Here is a 17663-nt window from a genome sequence, read left to right on the forward strand (position 1 = left end):
GCTCCCTGCCCCGACGGACGTGCATGCCGCTGTCTTTTCCGCTCCGTAATAAATTATCCTCCTCACTCTCTGTCTACCTAAACCAGTTATCCTCCTTTCCCTTCCTCTACTTGGCACGAAAGAAACTGATACGGATCCTCATCTTCGCTGCGACACCAGCAAACGACCACTACTGTTTGGCTCATGATGTTCGGTCACCAAACCTAAATCGTGGTGAGCTCCTCTATTAGTTTCTCCCTCTCTTATTCAAAGGAGCTGCGGTTCCCTCACCATGCTTGCCATTGGTGTCGCCGTAGTCCATATTAACCCCTTCTTTTCATGTGGTCCATGATTGCAAGACTGAAGCAGACTTAATTTCTCTGATGAGGTTGTGTTTTGAATTTGGCTTGGGATTTTGGGCTAGCCCCATAATCAGTTTTTCTTGAATCATTTGCTTATGTTATTTCACTGTAACAAGGAGCTCAGGATCATCTTTATCTACTATTATTGGTTCAGAAATAATCTATAGTGCCATCCTCGCATTGGTTTTTGCAGGCAGCTAGAAATCATCGTAATATGTGAATCGTATGTACTACCATGTTCATATAGGTGACACACCGGGAATGCAAAAAGGTATATAATTCATCCGCGCCGTGTTTCATCAGTTTTCATCTATACTTTGTTTCTGCACCAGTCTTCGTTTCCTCATATTCAGGTGCTCAGGTGCACAACTTCCATAAACTGCACATGTGGAGTACAGCTATTCATCAACTCTCCATTTTGGATTGAGCTGCAGTAAATGGTCAGTTACTAATTCCTGTGATTGTTCTTCTAAACAGGTCCCTTAAAATAACTCTTTTTGTTTCCTCTACCAGACAGAGCAATCGAGATCTCATTACTTTACCCATGTCCCTTCAATTCTATTAGTCAGATCGAGCCATCACTCGCACCAATGAAAGCAAGCAGGAACTCATTGGATTTTTTGAGCTGCACTTCTATATCATTTGCATCGGTGTCCCGGCAAGGTAAATAGGATTCCATAATTCATGGTTTATCTTAATTCCCTAATTCATTCCTTTTACTTTCTCAAATCTGAAAGTATATGTTATTATTGATGGATGTTCACCTTTTTTGCTAAAAGATAAATATCCAGCTTGATCATGAGTAAGCAACCAATTAGCCATCATAGTTCATATTGAATAATCTATGCTTCTACAAATCATTATCTATGTTGCGGATGTTGTTGATAGAAGTTTTGGTCTATACATCGAACACTGGTGTCCATGTTATTTCTGTATGCAGTCAATAACTTTTTTGTTTTGTCCAGTTAGTGAAATCAATATACATATATTTTAGTTCCACAAATACGTTTAAACTATTTCATATTTATCTCATGGTTTTGTAAGCATAGTTATATTTATGATACTACATGTCTACATACAAGTCCATTGGAGGACTAATTTCACGTGCATCTTCCATCTGAGTAGGTACAAATTTAACTTCACTATTACTATTGCTCTTGCATTAGTTGAGCAGTTCCAAAACTTCTATTTCTTATACAATACATTGCTCAGTAAAATTTTAAATATGCTTGGGGCAAATTTGGGATGAAGCTAAAGGCGTTGTTCTTTTCCAAAACCACTTTAGGCCAGCTAAGTATCAAATATTAGTATAAGTACTAATTTGTTTTGATGGTTATTATACAAATCTTAATTTGTTTTTCTCGAGGGAGAAACCTAATATGAATACTAATTCTTTGTGAGGATGTAACAAACTGTACTTGCAGTCGATGTCACTTTTATTTTTTCCATGTCTTTTTCTCTTGGGAAGTGTTTGTTCAAAGCTTTTTATAAAATGCATGAAGTGCCGCAGCAACGCACGGGGAATCTTCTAGGTCTTGAAATGTTTGACAACAACATGTTGGAATAGTTTCGATGTCTCGACGAGGACATAAATATATGAAAATCACTGCTTAAGAGGTACCCTTTAGACTCAGACTACCGACTCTCTTTTCTCCCTTCTCTCCGTTCTCTCTCCATCTCCTACCCTTGAGCGTCGCCGTCGTCCTCCCGGCTCCCCACATTTCCTTCTCCGGCAGCCTTGCCGGTACAAGTGGGGATGGGTCGGGAGGCCGAATCTCTTCTGTTTATAGTAGCGCAGCAAGCATGCCCGTGCATTGCAACGGAAGAAGAAAAATATATCACATGCTAGTAGATGTTGTCTATCATGCTTTATATTCGCTTGATGCTACATTTTGAGTCAATAAAAATGCCCCTTATCGAAAAGATGTGTGAGTGTGTTGCTACGGTTTGATTTTTATTTTATTTTTAGGCCATGGAGAATCATGATAAGCCTAGTCTTTATTTGGGCTAGTTAGCACATTTAGAATTGTCGTTGTGCTGACCATGGAGTGTAGAGATCAAGAAGCCTACTCATTTCCCCATGGGCTCTGTCATAATAGGGCCAAGGATGGGGTGACTTTGAGAGAGGACGCATTTTTTTCCGAAAAGGGGGTTTGCCCCAGTCTCTGCATCAGAACGGTGCATACAGCCATATTATTGATAACCAAAAAGGTCCAACATAGGTCTGAGGTCTCAAACAAAAAGGAAAATTGCTCACTAAGAGCCTGAAAGCAAAAACAGGATAGCGACAACCGGCAGGCAAAATAAAAGATAGGAAACTAAACATCTATCCTATTACATGACCGTTATCCAAATCGGTTGAAGATATTCCGTGCTACCATCTCCCATCAGATGGATCTAGTAACCAAAAGCGCCCTGGCCTCCGTCGGAGTGAGTAGCGACCACATACAAATGAGTGTAGTAGCCCTAAAAGTAACCTGCAAGAAATGAATATTTGTTGTTCTGTTAAAAACCAAGTCGTTTCTGCAGTTCCAAACAGCCCATAATAAAGCACAAACTCCTGCAGTTCCAAACAACCCATAATAAAGTACAAACTCCTACACGGATGTGCCTCGCTGTTTCCGCATCAATCTCATCTAGTCACGTCCCAAATAACGTGTTGATGGAATTCGGAGGAGTAATATTAAAAGTTGTGTGGACCGACCTCCACAATTTTTTTGCCAAAGGGCAGTAGAGAAAGAGGTGTTTGATTGATTTATCACTATCACAAAAACTACATCGTTTAGATCCAGTCCAGTTGCGCTTAGCCAAATTGTCCTTAGTAAGGATAACTTGTTTGTGGACAAACCACATGAACACTTTGGTTTTTAAAGGCACTTTGACTTTTCAAACATGTTTCGAACTAGGAAGAACACTAGTGTTGATAATATCCAAATACATGGACTTAACCAAAAACTCACCACTCTTTGTTAATTTCCAGCGCAACTGATCGGATTGTTGAAAGAGGTGGACATCCATCAATCTTCTCATCAGATGGAGCCATGCTTCCCAACGGTTTCCCGCTAGCGTCCTCCTGAATTGAATATTCAGAGGATTGTACTGTAATACTGTTGCAACGTACGCGTCTCTTCGCTGAACAATATTATAGAGAGAAGGATTGGATCGGAAGGGGCGTCTCCCCTAGCCATGTATCCTCCCAGAATCTTGTGGACGTACCATTTCCAACCACAAATTTTGTCCTGTTAAAAAAGGTTGATTTCACTCTCATCAGTCCCTTCCAGAAAGGCGAATCAGTCGGTCTTACCGTCACCTGGGACAAGGTTTTGGAATGAAGGTACTTATTACAAAGAATCCGGGCCCAAGTGGCATCCGTCTCTACAGATAACTTATATAGCCACTTGCTAAGAATACATTTGTTCTTCACCTCTAAATTTTAAATGCCAAGACCCCCTTGATCTTTCGGCCTACAAATGATATCCCACTTAGCGAGTCTGTACTTTCGTTTTAATTCATCACTCTGCCAGAAGAAGCGCGGTCGGTAGAAATCTAGCCTTTTCCGTACTCCAACTGGTACTTCAAAAAAGGACAAAAGAAACATAGGCATACTTGTGAGAACCGAATTGATCAGAATCAATTGTCCTCCGTATGACATAAGCTTGCCCTTCTAGCAGCTCAGTTTTTTTTCAAATCGATCTTCAATGCACTTCCACTCCTTGTTGGAAAGCTTGCGATGATGGATTGGTATACCCAAATACGTGAAGGTTAAAGACCCCAATTCGCACCCGAACAATTCCTTGTAAGCTTGTTGTTCATCTTTAGCTCGTCCAAAGCAGAACAACTCACTTTTATTGAAGTTAATCTTTAACCCGAATAATTCTTTGAACAAGCACAACACCAGCTTCATGTTTCTAGATTTAGCCAAATCATGCTCCATGAAAATGATAGTATCATCAACTTATTGTAGGATAGACACTCCTCCGTCCACTAAATGTGGAACGAGGCCACCTACCTGGCCATCATCCTTAGCCCTGCCTATCAGGATTGTCAACATGTCAACGACTATGTTGAATAGAATCGGTGACATCGGATCTCCTTGTCTCAGACCCTTGTGTGTCTGCAAATAATGACCTATGTCATCATTTACCCTAATTCCCACACTCCCTTTTTGTGTGAAAGATTCTACCTGGTCCCTCCAGACCTGGTTGAAACCTTTCATAGGCAAGGCCTGCCGAGGAAATGGCCATTTTACCTTGTCATACGCTTTCTCAAAATCCACTTTGAAAACCACCCCATCTAGTTTTTTCATGTGGATTTCATGGAGCGTTTCATGTAAGAACACAACCGCTTCTAGGATGTTTCTGTCCAGCATGAAAGCAGTTTGAGACGGCTGCAGAAAGCGCAATCTGCGTGAGCCTATTAGTCCCAACTTTGGTGAAGATTTTAGAGCTAACATTAAGCAAACAGATTGGCCTAAATTGCTCAATCCTCACGGCCTCTGTTTTCTTAGGAAGCAGAGTAATCCGGGACTTAATGATGTGCCAGCACTTTTTATAAAACGCCGGAAAACCATCCGGGCCTGGAGCTTTATTAATTTTCATTTGTGAAATTGCTTCAAACACCTCTTTCTTCGAAAATGGGGTTGTCAAAATATCGTTCTCATCCGCAGCTAGTTGGGGAACATCCTCAACCCTGGACTCATCCAAGGAGACGAAATTATCCTCAGGAGGCCCAAACAATTGCTTATAATAATTGGTGATATAAACTTTTAGGTTCTCCTGTCCTAAAATCGTCCCCTCATCCTACTCAAGCTGAAAGATTCTCTTCTTTTGATGCTTGCCATTCGCAATCATGTGGAAGAATTGTGTGTTATCATCCCCTTGGACGATTTTGCGCACTTTAGCTCGCAGTGCCCACTTCAATTCCTCCTCACGAAGCAGTTCTTTCAGCCTTAATTCCGCCTCCACTTTAGTTTTCAGCTCTCTGGTATCTAAAATGGAGGACTCAACTTTTTAAATCTAGGGATTGAATAAGTAAGAGGAGCCTTTCCTTCTCAGCCTTATATATCCCACTTAGATGTTTGGCCCAACCCCGTAAGAACTGCCTTAAATGCCTAATCTTATTCTGCCATCTCTCAACATTCGATCTCCCTCCTGAATCTTTAGCCCATTCTCTTGCTATTAGATCCAGGAACCCTTCTCTTTCAAACCACACTGATTCGAAAGAAAACATATTCTTGTTCCCCACATGTGTTGCCTCTCCCGAGTCGACCAATAATGGGGTATGATCGGAGATCACGCGAGAGAGTGCATGGACCGTCACTAGGGGAAACTTTTGCTCCCATTCGATGCTCGCTAGGACCCGGTCTAGCTTCTCAAACATCGGGATTGGTAATGTATTGGCCCATGTGAATTTTCTACTAGAAAGCTCAATCTCTCGAAGATCTAAGCTTTCAATAATTGTATTAAACATAAACGACCATCTGCCCCCGAAGTTATCATTGTTTTTTCCTCCCGTCTATGGATAATGTTAAAATCACCCCAATCAAAATTGGGAGCTTCTCGCTACCGCAAATACAGACTAAATCCACCAAAATGTCCGGTTTGAGTTCAGGCTGCGCGACGCCATACACCGCCACCAAAGCCCAATTAAACCCATCGGCCTTCGACCGGACATGAAAGTTAACCGCAAAATCTCTCATAACAACATTCTGAACTTCCAACAAATCGCATTTAACCCCAAGTGAAATCCCACCGGATCTTCCTCTTGGAGGTAAGCAATGCCAATCAAAATAAACCCCTCCCGAAAGAGTGTTAAGAAACTGGGGGGTGAAATTGTCCCTTCCAGTTTCAGACAGGGCGATGAAATCCAATTTGTGCTCTATAGAAGCATCCGCTAGAAACCTTCTTTTAGCCAAGTCCTTAAGACCTCTGCTATTCCAAAAGATTACTTTCATATTTCATCATGCATATCAAGCGAGTATTTTAGACCTGTTTATGTTAAATCACTCTCCTCCTTACACTATCACCAAAAAAGTACTCTTCTTTTTTCCTTCCTTCCTTCTATAAAAAATAAAATAAAAGACTGATTCAGCAACCAGCAGAAATAAACATTGCACACAACCATTTTAAGTTTTAATCTTTACAAATTCAAAGGTGTAATATAATAAATGAAACCAGCCATTTAAATATATTGACTAGCACCATGTGTTCTCTAAAAATACCAGGCAACGTGAAACTGGTAATTCAAGAAGCATCAAAGAACAACCGGTCATGTGGATTTTTATCCTCTTATGAGCTTGACCTTATTTAAAAGAATCAAATTGTCTATTTTGGTTCACAGATTAGTAGAAAGATGCATGTGACAATGCACTTGGAAGAACTCGAATTTCTAATTACTTTAGGCAGCTACGGTAAGAAAATACTCTGAATTGACTTGCTTTATTCATCGGGATTAAGTCCCTTCTTATAGCCGATCTAACTTGGCCCTCAAGGGAAAACTAAACTAATTACAATCTGGACTCTTTCTCTTTTTATCTAAACACATTCTGAAAGCTAATTGCATTCTGACTCAAACTAAAAGCTACGGGAAATAGAGTCTCCCTGCTGCTCACTCCTTGTATGGTGGTTCCTTTGTTGTATTCTTGTGGGCCCTATGGCTATAAGTCTGGCCCCACATAACATCACTCCCCTCCTCAAAAAGTAGCTCGAGCGCGAGCTAGATGGAAGGAAAACGGGAGGCGAACTTGCCGACGGCTCCCCAGGTTGTGTCATATTCAGAAGTACCCACCCATTGTACTAAGACCTGCTTGATACTATGATGGAGACGACCATGAAGAACTTTTCTGGGGGCAGGTATGACATGACCATCTTCAATATGAGGCAATGTAGAAGTAGATGTGGGACGATCCCCGTGAAACTTCTTGAGCAGCTGACATGAAACACGTCATGTAAACGTGTACCAACAGGAAGGGCAAGTTTGTATGCCACTGAGCCGATGCGCTCAAGTACCTAAAGGGCCCATGGAAGCGAGGTGCCAACTTGCCCTGCTTGTGCCCTGGTAGAGATGTCGTTGGCCGATGATGAAGGCGAAGCCATGTCCGCTTGACAATGTCAAAGGAGAGATCTTGATGCATACTATCATAGTAGTGCTTGGACCGTTGTTGGGCCTGAAGTAGCCGCTCGCGCACATCACAGAGGAAAGAACCATGGGCTTGAAGGGCCGTGTTAACAGCTTCCACCTTCGGCATGCCTGGGATGTAGTCACGCAGACAAGGGAGTAAGCGCCCATAAAGTACTTCAAAAGGCATAACACAAAGGGGGAGTGGTATGATGTATTATAGCAGTATTCTGCCCATTGGTTCTCCATTAAGGAGTGAGCGGCGCGAAGATCTGCTATCTGTTGCCATCAGGAGATATGTTTCGTGCCCATTGGTTCTTAATTAAGGAACGAGCGGCGTGAAGCTCTGCTATCTGTTGCCATCAAGAGATATGTTTAGTTCCATGTTGATGTCAGAGGCGGAGAACGTCATGGAAGCCGATATTGGAGAACTAATAATGGTGATTGGAGTCTATGGCGTTGAGGAACTTGCTTGGAGTTTTGGGATTTGTAGCAGGGGTATGTAAGTGGAGGCGACAACACGGGTGAAGTTCAAAGTCTTCCGTTCAGGGTAAAAATCCAAGGTCCGGCCTTAATTGGTTGTGCCTGGCAATGGTCTTGTTGAAGGCATTGTTTTGAGAGCGGGGATTATCTCCGTGGTAAAAATCCCAGATCTACAATCGGATGATGATGGTGTTGGTGCACTGTTTCCTCCTTGGAGGCATCGCTTTTGGAGAACTTGGACATCAGGTGTTGTCTTGGCTGTGGTTGTGCTGTTGCTGCAAGGCCTGGAACACTGTAGCGGGACTTTTTTTGGTTCTGTGCATCAGTCATGTCGTTAGGGCATTGAGTTGTTGCAGAGGCTGGGTGTAATTGGTATCTTTGCGATATTAATATATACTCTTTATCAAAAAAGCAGTATTCTACCCAAGAAAGCCACTCCAACCAACGATGTGGTCGCTCTCCTGTTAAGCAACCGAGATACATGGCAATGACCTTGTTGACCACCTCAGTTTGTCTGTCAGACTGTGAATGGAAAGCTAAACTCATGTGTAGTTGAACACCAGACAATTTGAACAATTCCCGCCAAAAAAGCTGGTGAAAAGAGGATCTCACTTCATCGAACCTGGACATGTGTATGTTGCTATCGCCTCATCGATGCCCAACAATGGTGTGCCCAATTCGGTAGGTTTATGACATGGCGGTAGAGTGGTGACCCGGAATCGTTGGCACTTGGCCATGATTTTGTCTAGCCTTGTCGGCACTACACATATGATGAAGATAATGGTGTGCATAACCTTTGGTCTTGTCAACACTCGGCCAAGAAGTCGATGCGGAAATTATCATGGATGCATTGGATGATGCTTGCCAATAAAACATATATCAATCTCGCTTTCTTGTAGTAGAGAAATCAATATGGAATTATTTGGACGTCACCTCCATGTGAGGGGCGGAATCAAAGTATTTGCCGCGGAAATAGTGCGGCCAGCTCTAAATTTGCGGGCTCCGCCTCATTTTGGGTGAGCCGGATGTGTCGAAGTCATATGTGGCTGCTATCCAAACTCCCGCAGAGCCCCCTAATTTGGTTTCGATTTGCCGGGAACCAGAAGTCCCGACTGGTCTAGGATGGACGCGGGACTCCATTGGATGATTTGCAGGATCTGGATCACGTGATTCGACTGGATGCAAGTTATTTGAGTGTCCGCGTTGGAGATTCCATAACATAGTTGTGCTTTATGTGATAGCAAACATGGTACTGTACTCACATGTGGCACAATATATACTCCCCGTGCAATGTACTTACGCTTCTCACTTAGTGCAATGTGTGCTTCCTTTATGGGACAACATGCAAACCACCTGAGGGACCATTCTGTCGTTCAGAGCACGCTCGGCTCCACGATCCTTCGCTCAGGTTGGTCCCATGCTCTTCACCTATCGTCCGCCTGACGACCGTGCACCCTTGGGTTCCCAGCAATTCTTCCACCCTTGCGATGCCCTCTGTGGGGATGCCTGTTAACTAGGTGCTCCCCCATGTAACCTGACCCCCGCATCCCCTAGCTCTGGCAACATGGGGTAAAAACCCTAGCGCCGCCATCAGCCTCCTCCTCCCCTACCCATCTCGCTGTCACCAAAGGGTGCCCACTAGTGAAGCCTGGGCCAACCCTGAGGAAGGTGGTGGCGGGGCGTTATCCCCTACCAGTGCAGCGCGTCGAGAGGGGCAACATCATGGCGCATCATGGAGATCCGCAGGCACTTGCTGGAGCTTGAGATCAGCGGTCTGTGCACCCAGATTCGCACAATACACGTTAGTGCCAGCGCATTGGAGGCACTTGTCCGCGCGCCCGTCCAGCGCCTAGTGCACGCACGCCCTTGGCTGCGCAGTGGAGGGGTTGGGAGTGGTCACTGTTGCGGGGATACCCAGGCTAGCACGGACGCACGCATCATCGTCATGGGTGATGTTGGGGGACATAGGCTCCCTTGGTTGGCGGCCTCTGGCTTGAGCGGACGGACCTGACAGGCCTTGCCGGTCGGATCTGGCGCTATGGTGGCCGAAGGCCCAGAGGTGGCTAAGCGGGCGACTGGTTGCAAGTAGACTGTGTGGTGGCTCCCTGTCATGATGGTGGTCTGAGCAGTGCCTTCGGGATGCTCTAGGCTTTCACCACGCGGTGGTGCTCTGGCTAGTTTTGTGCGGTGCAATAAGTGGCATATGCTGCTCCGTTCTAGTGATGGTGTGTTTGGAGACGTCGTCTCGGCATGGGTGCTCGGTTCCCCAACGAAAGTCATGCTCGACTTCGGTTTGGGTTGATGGCAAATGTCACCTTCAGGTGTGATTTTCCTTATTGGAGGTGCCATTGAGGGGGTCTGACACCTCTCCCTGCTCCAAGTTCTTATTTCCCGGAGAAATGTATTGGTGGCGCATGCGGTGTCATTACTTTGTTGGAAGCATTGCCTTGGAGTCAAGTCTGGTGTTGGGGGTACTTGGTTAGTTGTCGTGTGGTGGATCTAGAGCGGACAACGTTTTGGTGAGCATGGAGCATTGGTGGTGCATCCATTTGGAGTTGATCGTGCATCGACATTGTGAGCAGTAGGAGCACCCTTGGTATACAAGTAGCGCCAGGCGAGCTATGTTAGCTAGCCTCGTGGGATCGGAGCGACATATGTATCGCTCTTTCAGACGTATCGTTCCTCTCTGGTTTCCTCGATGTTTGTGGATATACTCGTAGTAGCCTGGTACAATACGACAGTTGTCGGTGTGCACTCTGGTAGCAGCGTAGGCGTCGAGTGCCCACCCGGATGTGTTGTGGTGCTTTGGATTTCTGGCGTTTGTAAATGTTGTGGTGATTTAGTCCTAGTCGAGCTAGGCATTTCTTTGGTTTTAGCATGGTTTTCCTAAATAAACCGATCAACCCTCTTTTCCTTTGTTCTCTTTTAGCACTCACCTGTATGCGATGCATTCCTCCTTTAAGAGTGTTCTTGTAATACCTCTTTCTAACCAACGAATTTGACAGTTCTCCTCCCAACACTAAACAAAAACTAGGTGCTCCCTGGAAATATTTCTTTTGTACGATTGAAATTCTAAACCTGGATACATATACTAAAATTAGTGGGATGGGCTTGGTTGTAGGATCGAAAGTATGTCTAGAGGAGGGGTGATTAGACTACTTGACCAAATAAAACTTAACCTTTTCCCAATTTTAGTTCTTGACAGATTTTAGCAACTTAGCACAAGTCAAGCAATCACAATACAATTCAAGCAAGCATGCAAAGAGTATATGAGCAGCGGAAAGTAAAACATGCAACTTGCAAGAAAGTAAATGGGGGGAGTTTGGAGGGAGCAAACACAATGTTGACATGGAGATTTTTGGCGTGGTTTTGATAGGTGGTGCTATCGTACATGCACGTTGATGGAGACTTCAACCCATGGAGGGTAACGGTTGCGCGAGTCCACCGAGGGCTCCACCCACGAAGGGTCCACGAAGAAACAACCTTGTCTATCCCATCATGGCCATCACCCACGAAGGACTTGCCTCACAAGGGTAGAGCTTCACGAAGTAGGCGATCTCCTTGCCCTTACAAACTCCTTGGTTCAACTCCACAATTTTGTCGGAGGCTCCCAAGTGACACCTAACCAATCTAGGAGTCGCCACTCTCCAAAAGGTAATAGATGGTGTGATGTTGATGAACTTCTTGCTCTTGTGCTTCAAATGATAGTCTCCCCAACACTCAACTCTCTCTCTCTCTCAGATTTGGCTATGGTGGAAAGATGATTTGAGTGGAAAGCGACTTGGGGAAGGCTAGAGATCAAGATTCATATGGTAGGATTGGAATATCTTGGCCTCAACACATGAGTAGGTGGTTCTCTCTCAGAAAATGAGTAGTGGTAGTGTAGGTTTGTTCTGATGGCTCTCTCCACGAATGAAGAGTGGGTGGAGGGGTATATATAGCCTCCACACAAAATCTAACCATTACACACATATTCCCAAACTCGATGGGACCGAATCAGCAAACTCGGTCAGACCGATTCAGTTCAAAATGTGAACGTTAGGATTTTCGACGGGACCGACATAGTTATCTCGATGGGACCGATATGCTAGGGTTAGGGCATAATGTAATCTCGGTGTGACCAATCGCATAAACTCGGTTGGACCGATTTCAGCAATAGGTACACAGAGGGTTGGTCAGGAAAACTCGGTGGGACCGATTCGCTCACTTTGGTGGGACCAGAGTGTTACGAAAAGGAAACAGGGAGTTTGCAATGTAGACTCGGTGGGAGCGGTTTGCTCATTTTGGTGAGACCGAAATGTTACAAAAAGGAAACAAAGAGTTTGCAATCCCATCTCGCTGAGACCGAGATCCCTGTCAGTGAGACCGAAGTAACTAGGTTTTGTGGCAGTGGCTATGTCAAGTGAAACTCGATGGCGCCGGATAGATCAAATCGGTGGGGCCGAGTTTGAAATTTAGGTTTAGGACATATGTGGATGTGAGAAAGTGGTTGAGGGTTTGGAGCATATCACAAAGCATTTTGAGCAAGTAACTCATTAAGCAACACCTCATCCCCTTTTAATAGTATTGGCTTTCCTATGGACACAATGTGATCTTGGATCACTTAAAATGAAAATGTAGAGTCTTGCACTTGTTGCCAATATATGTCCTTTGCATTTTGAGGGGTCCACATCTGTAGTCCATGCCATGCCAAACATGGAACTTTCTGAAATGATTATCTTGAAATAGAATTAGTTCAATGAACTATATGTTGTTAAGAATTACCAAAACCACCCAGGGATTAGTTGCACTTTCAATATCCCCCTTTTTGGTAATTGATGATAACATATAGATCAAAGCTTCGACAAATGATAATAAGAATTGAAGTACATTGTCGCTTTGAGAAGTATGTGATAAGTAAGAGCTCCCCCTAAATTTGTGCATTGTTAAAATTTGCTTTGGACTGCAAATGCACAATCTGTTAGGATCATGGGTTACTCTTCCATGTCACATACATCTTGGTGGAGTGCTCAAAATGATAATAAATAAGAACAAGCACTTATCACCAAGGCAAAGTGAATGATCATACATGAGATTAGATAATGTCAACATCCAAGCATAAGCATAAAGAGTGATATGATCAAGCACGTGATCATACAAAGTATCTCACACATACAGACATAATGTATCTCAAACAAGCAAGCAAAGCAAATAAGTAGCAAAAAGAGATAACACACACTCTCTCTCCGAAGCCTATGATCTATACATTTTCTCCCCCTTTGGCAACAAGTTACCAAAAAGCTCAAAAATGCATAGTGCTATGCGTCTCTCTAGGCTTGATCTTCGGGAGGTGGTGTTGAGATGACTCCAAGGACGAATGCTTTTGTAGATGTTGTTGGAGCTGGAGGGGTTGCCACTGGAGGGGTAACAGGAGCTGTGGGAGTTGTGGCTGCATGTGCTGAAGTTGTAGCTTTAGTGTCTGTCACTGGCACTACTGCAGACCTCTGTGCCCTAGGCACCCCGTGGAACACCTGTGTAGTAGCTTTGCCCTTTCTCTCTTGAGCTTCTTCCTAGAGTTCTTAAACAGCTGTTTGAATCTCAGTGACCTTTAAGTCCAGATCATTGAATTTTGTCTCTATTATCCTCTCCAAGCTCTCCTGGTTCTGGGTCAGGGTAGCTAGTCCTTTCTCAACCCTCAGGATTGATTGAATCAGAAACCCAAGCTGGTCTTGTTTGGACTTGAGAAAGACTTCTGAAACCTCTGTTGCACTTGGCATCTTTGCTGCTTTTGTTGCCCTGGCCTTCTCCTTCTTCTCATGAGTTGCAACTGAAGATGGGTCATTAGCATCCATGACAACTGTGTTGTCCTCAAATTCAGACAGCTAAGGAAGGTGTTCTTTGTCCAAAAGATACACTCCTTGCTTCATCTTGGAATTGATTAGCTCTTGGATGTGTGGAGCATATCCACAAGATCTCTTCTGGTTAGATGTTGTTCTTTTGATTATCTCTACAATTAGGCTCATGACCTTGAATTTCTGTGGCACAACATCAAACAACTGCAGCAAGTTGATGGAATGGCCTCTGATCATCCTGTGATCTCCAGATTTGGGAAACAAAGTGTGCCTCAAAATAGTGTTTATAGTGGCCGAACCAGATAGCAGATAGTAGACTAATCCAAACTTGTGTGTTTCCAAGGCCTCATCTGGAATTTCCTTATACATATTGGCCATGGTGTTGTGATCCTTCTTCTTCTTAGCATAGACATATATTTGATGTTCTTCTTCTTTAGGGGCATTTATGAGTCTAGCCCACTCATCAACAGTTGATTGGTGCCTCTGTCCTTCTGCCATCCACACAATTCTTCCATCTGGATAGAAGTGAGTTGTTGAGTAGAATTGCATAATGAGCTCATCATTCCATTTGGTGAGCTTCTGACCAACAAAGTCATCAACACCATTAGCTTTAAAGCTTTCATGCACACCTGGAAAATTATCAACATTAGCATCAATGAATTTCCAGTCCACCCATCTCATATCACTGACTATGGGTTTCTTGTCCAGCAATATTGTCTCATAGAAATCATGTTTCTCTTTGGTGTGGAACCTGTAGTCCACTGAAGTCCTCCTCCTCACAGCATAAGGATCAGCTTGTCTCCACTTCCTGAGACCAGCATCCTTTCTTTCCTTCATATTTTCAGCCACTGGGTGACTGTCATTATGGTGTGGAATCTTGGGCTTGAGCTTTCTGAGCACTTGGGCTTCAGCTTCTTTTGCAACTTCAGGCACTGGGGCCTTATTCTTCTCTGTAGCAGGTATATTTCTGGTACTTCTCTTTGGAGCTTGTGCTGGAGCTTTGGGGGATGTCTTGGGATTTGAAGGAGCTGCCCCAGACTTGATGGCATCCCCCATCATCTTATGTGCCTTTGTAGGAGGTGCTTGAGTAGCAACCTCTTCTTCCTCTTCCATCATTGATGGATGTCCAATAACTCTTGCCATGGTTTTCTTTGCTCTCTCCTCCCTATTTTGTCATCTCCAGTAGATTCACTTGGTTTTGCAGGAATTTGAGTTGAAGCTCTGGCTTTTAGCATTGGAGTTCTCCTGGCAGGTTCCTTCTTGTGCATTCCAAGTTTTGTTGCAGCAGCAGTTCTATATTCCTTTTTTCAGCACTTTCTTCTTGGAGCTAACTTGCTCCTTAGCAGCCACATAGTCCTCATCCTATGAATATGAGGTTCTCTTCTTCCTTGTCCTTGTTGCTGCCTTGGGAAAGTTGCTTGGAGTGCTCATGCTTCCATCATCGGAACTGCTAGAGGGACTAGTGCCCTCACTCATGTGCACTTGCTCTTCTAATTTGTTCTGGCTATCACTCTGGTCAGACATTCTGCACAGCAAACTGAGAATTGTCCCTGTGAATAGATGTAGATGAGGTAGAGTAGATGAGCATCACAAAGTGCAGAGTTTTTTCAAAAGGAATGAGTCAAAAACTTAGTTTTAGTTTTCTATAGGAAGCATTTCGGAGCTACCGATTTGTAAAGCTTGGTGACACTGAAGCAACTTTGGAGTCTAAACATGTGGAATCGGTCAGACCGAGGCACAGTTCGGTGACTCTGAGTTTTCTAGGGTTTCACAAAGTCCTGGTATCAGCCACACCGATTTGCAATTTTCGGTCAGACCAAAAAACTTGTGCTTTGGCCTAACCCAAATCGTTGGAACCGATTCCTACAACTCGGTCGGTCCGAGATGAATCTGGCGGAAACCTAACCCTAAATTTTCAATTCAAATCTAGTCTAATTGAGATTCTCTATGGATGGATCAATCTCATACGTGGAATAGAACATGGCATTGACCTTGTGCGTGGAATCGAAAGTAAAAGGACTGCACAAGGGGTCAAACTCATACCCTAGTTCGGCGATGAGTTCGCTACAGCGACAACGGCAGCGAAGAAATCCGTTGGCAGCGGCGGGAGGTCGCTGGCGATGAGGTGACGATTCGGATACTCGAGAGGCAGAGCAGGAGATGCGCGGGCGACATGGTTTTGAAGTGATTTCCAAAATCTGGCCCGTCAGTATTTATATCCTGACACTATCGGTGTGACCGTGTGGAACAACTTGGTGGCACCGAGACGCAGAATCGCAAGCGGTTACTGCAACTCGGTGAGACCGAAAGGTTCTAATCGGTTGCATCGAGATTGAAACTTGATCAACCAAGTGAACTCGGTGTGACCAAAATGGAGGACTCGGTCAGACCGAAATACACAATGAGGTTTTGGGAGTTTAAATCTATGACAAAACGGGACTCCGAGTGCTCCTCACACAGAGGGTTTGAATTTGACTTCGATCAAACTTTGTGATGTAGCATGAATAGAGTTTGAGAAGAGAAAATCATAGATAGCTAGAGGGAGTTCTTAGGAATTCTTGTCCATCCATTTGGAAAAAGGAAGAAACTCCAAACAATCAAAGCAACAAATGGATGTCCTCGAATGAGAAAAGTATGCAACCAACATGCTCACACAATAAAATAGCAAATGAAATATGTGGCAAAGCATGCACAATCACTCTAGGATCTATCAAGAAATTGGCGATGACTAGGTCATCTATATATGAGTATATTGACTTTGGAGTCAAATGAGAACATTTGATCATAGGTCATACTCATCGTTTAAGCACAAGTGGGGTTACCACTTTTACATAAAGCATTGTTGTGTTCACACCATTAGAGTTGCATTAGCTCAATTCTTAGAGTAAAGCCACCCCCCTAGATGTGATATTTCCCCTAAGAGGGATCAACTAACCTTGGGTTTTGTCGATGATGACTTCATGTAGATATCGAAGATGTGGTTGCTCATTGTTGATGTAGATCATTTGAAGCAATCCATTGGAGTGAGTTGCACTTTCAATACCTACATGGGTTAGTCCCACAAGGAACAAACAAGGATATCCATAGACATGGAGTGAAGCACACACATGATGATGTCCATGAAAGCATTAGGTTACCTTGTCCCTTGTCTCACCAACAAGAGGGTTTGTGACTCCTTGAACAAGTGCAAGATGTGGAAGTTGTGTGCCCTTGTTCTTGTCAAAATAAATATGAGTGAAGTATGTTGGCGGAGTCACCCTCAAGAACTCTCTAGTTCTTATTCTTCGGGATCCACATCATCTTGATGGGAATCCTTGGAGTTGTAGATGTACTTGATGAAGTAGAACTTGATGTAGTCTTGGGAACCCACTTGACCAAGGCCTTCAGAGCATCTTCAAATGCATCAATATCTTCTTGAAGCTTGTCCTTGCCTTTTAGCTTGTGGTCTTGTGGTGGAAGATCATCTTGAGCTTGTGTCCCCTTGAAGGAACTAGGGTCATACTTCTCTTGTTGAGGAACAAACTTCGTCTTGGGGTATTGATCTTCTCACTCAACTCCATTGGCATTGAACTTATGTCCAAAACCAACACCTTGATTCTTCCGGTGCATTCCTTGCTTGAGTACAATTTCCTCAAATTGCTTACTTCCGGCAAGTCTTTTGTAAACACCTTTCTCTATAATTCCCTTCAATAAGCTATTTTCTTGCTCAAGTGTAACTTGCCTAAGAGAATCATTAGTAGAATCAGGAGAACTACTAGAAGCAACAATATTGGATTTAGCATGATTATTGTTACTACTAGAAGAAGAATCTTTCTTGTTCTTGTTTCTAGACTTTACTTGTGGCATGTAAGTAGAAAAGAGTAAACGCTTGGCAATGTAAGAAGAACTTTTC

This window comes from Triticum dicoccoides, chromosome 3B (assembly GCF_002162155.2).
Source record: "Triticum dicoccoides isolate Atlit2015 ecotype Zavitan chromosome 3B, WEW_v2.0, whole genome shotgun sequence".
In the NCBI taxonomy this organism is placed as follows: Eukaryota; Viridiplantae; Streptophyta; class Magnoliopsida; order Poales; family Poaceae; genus Triticum; species Triticum dicoccoides.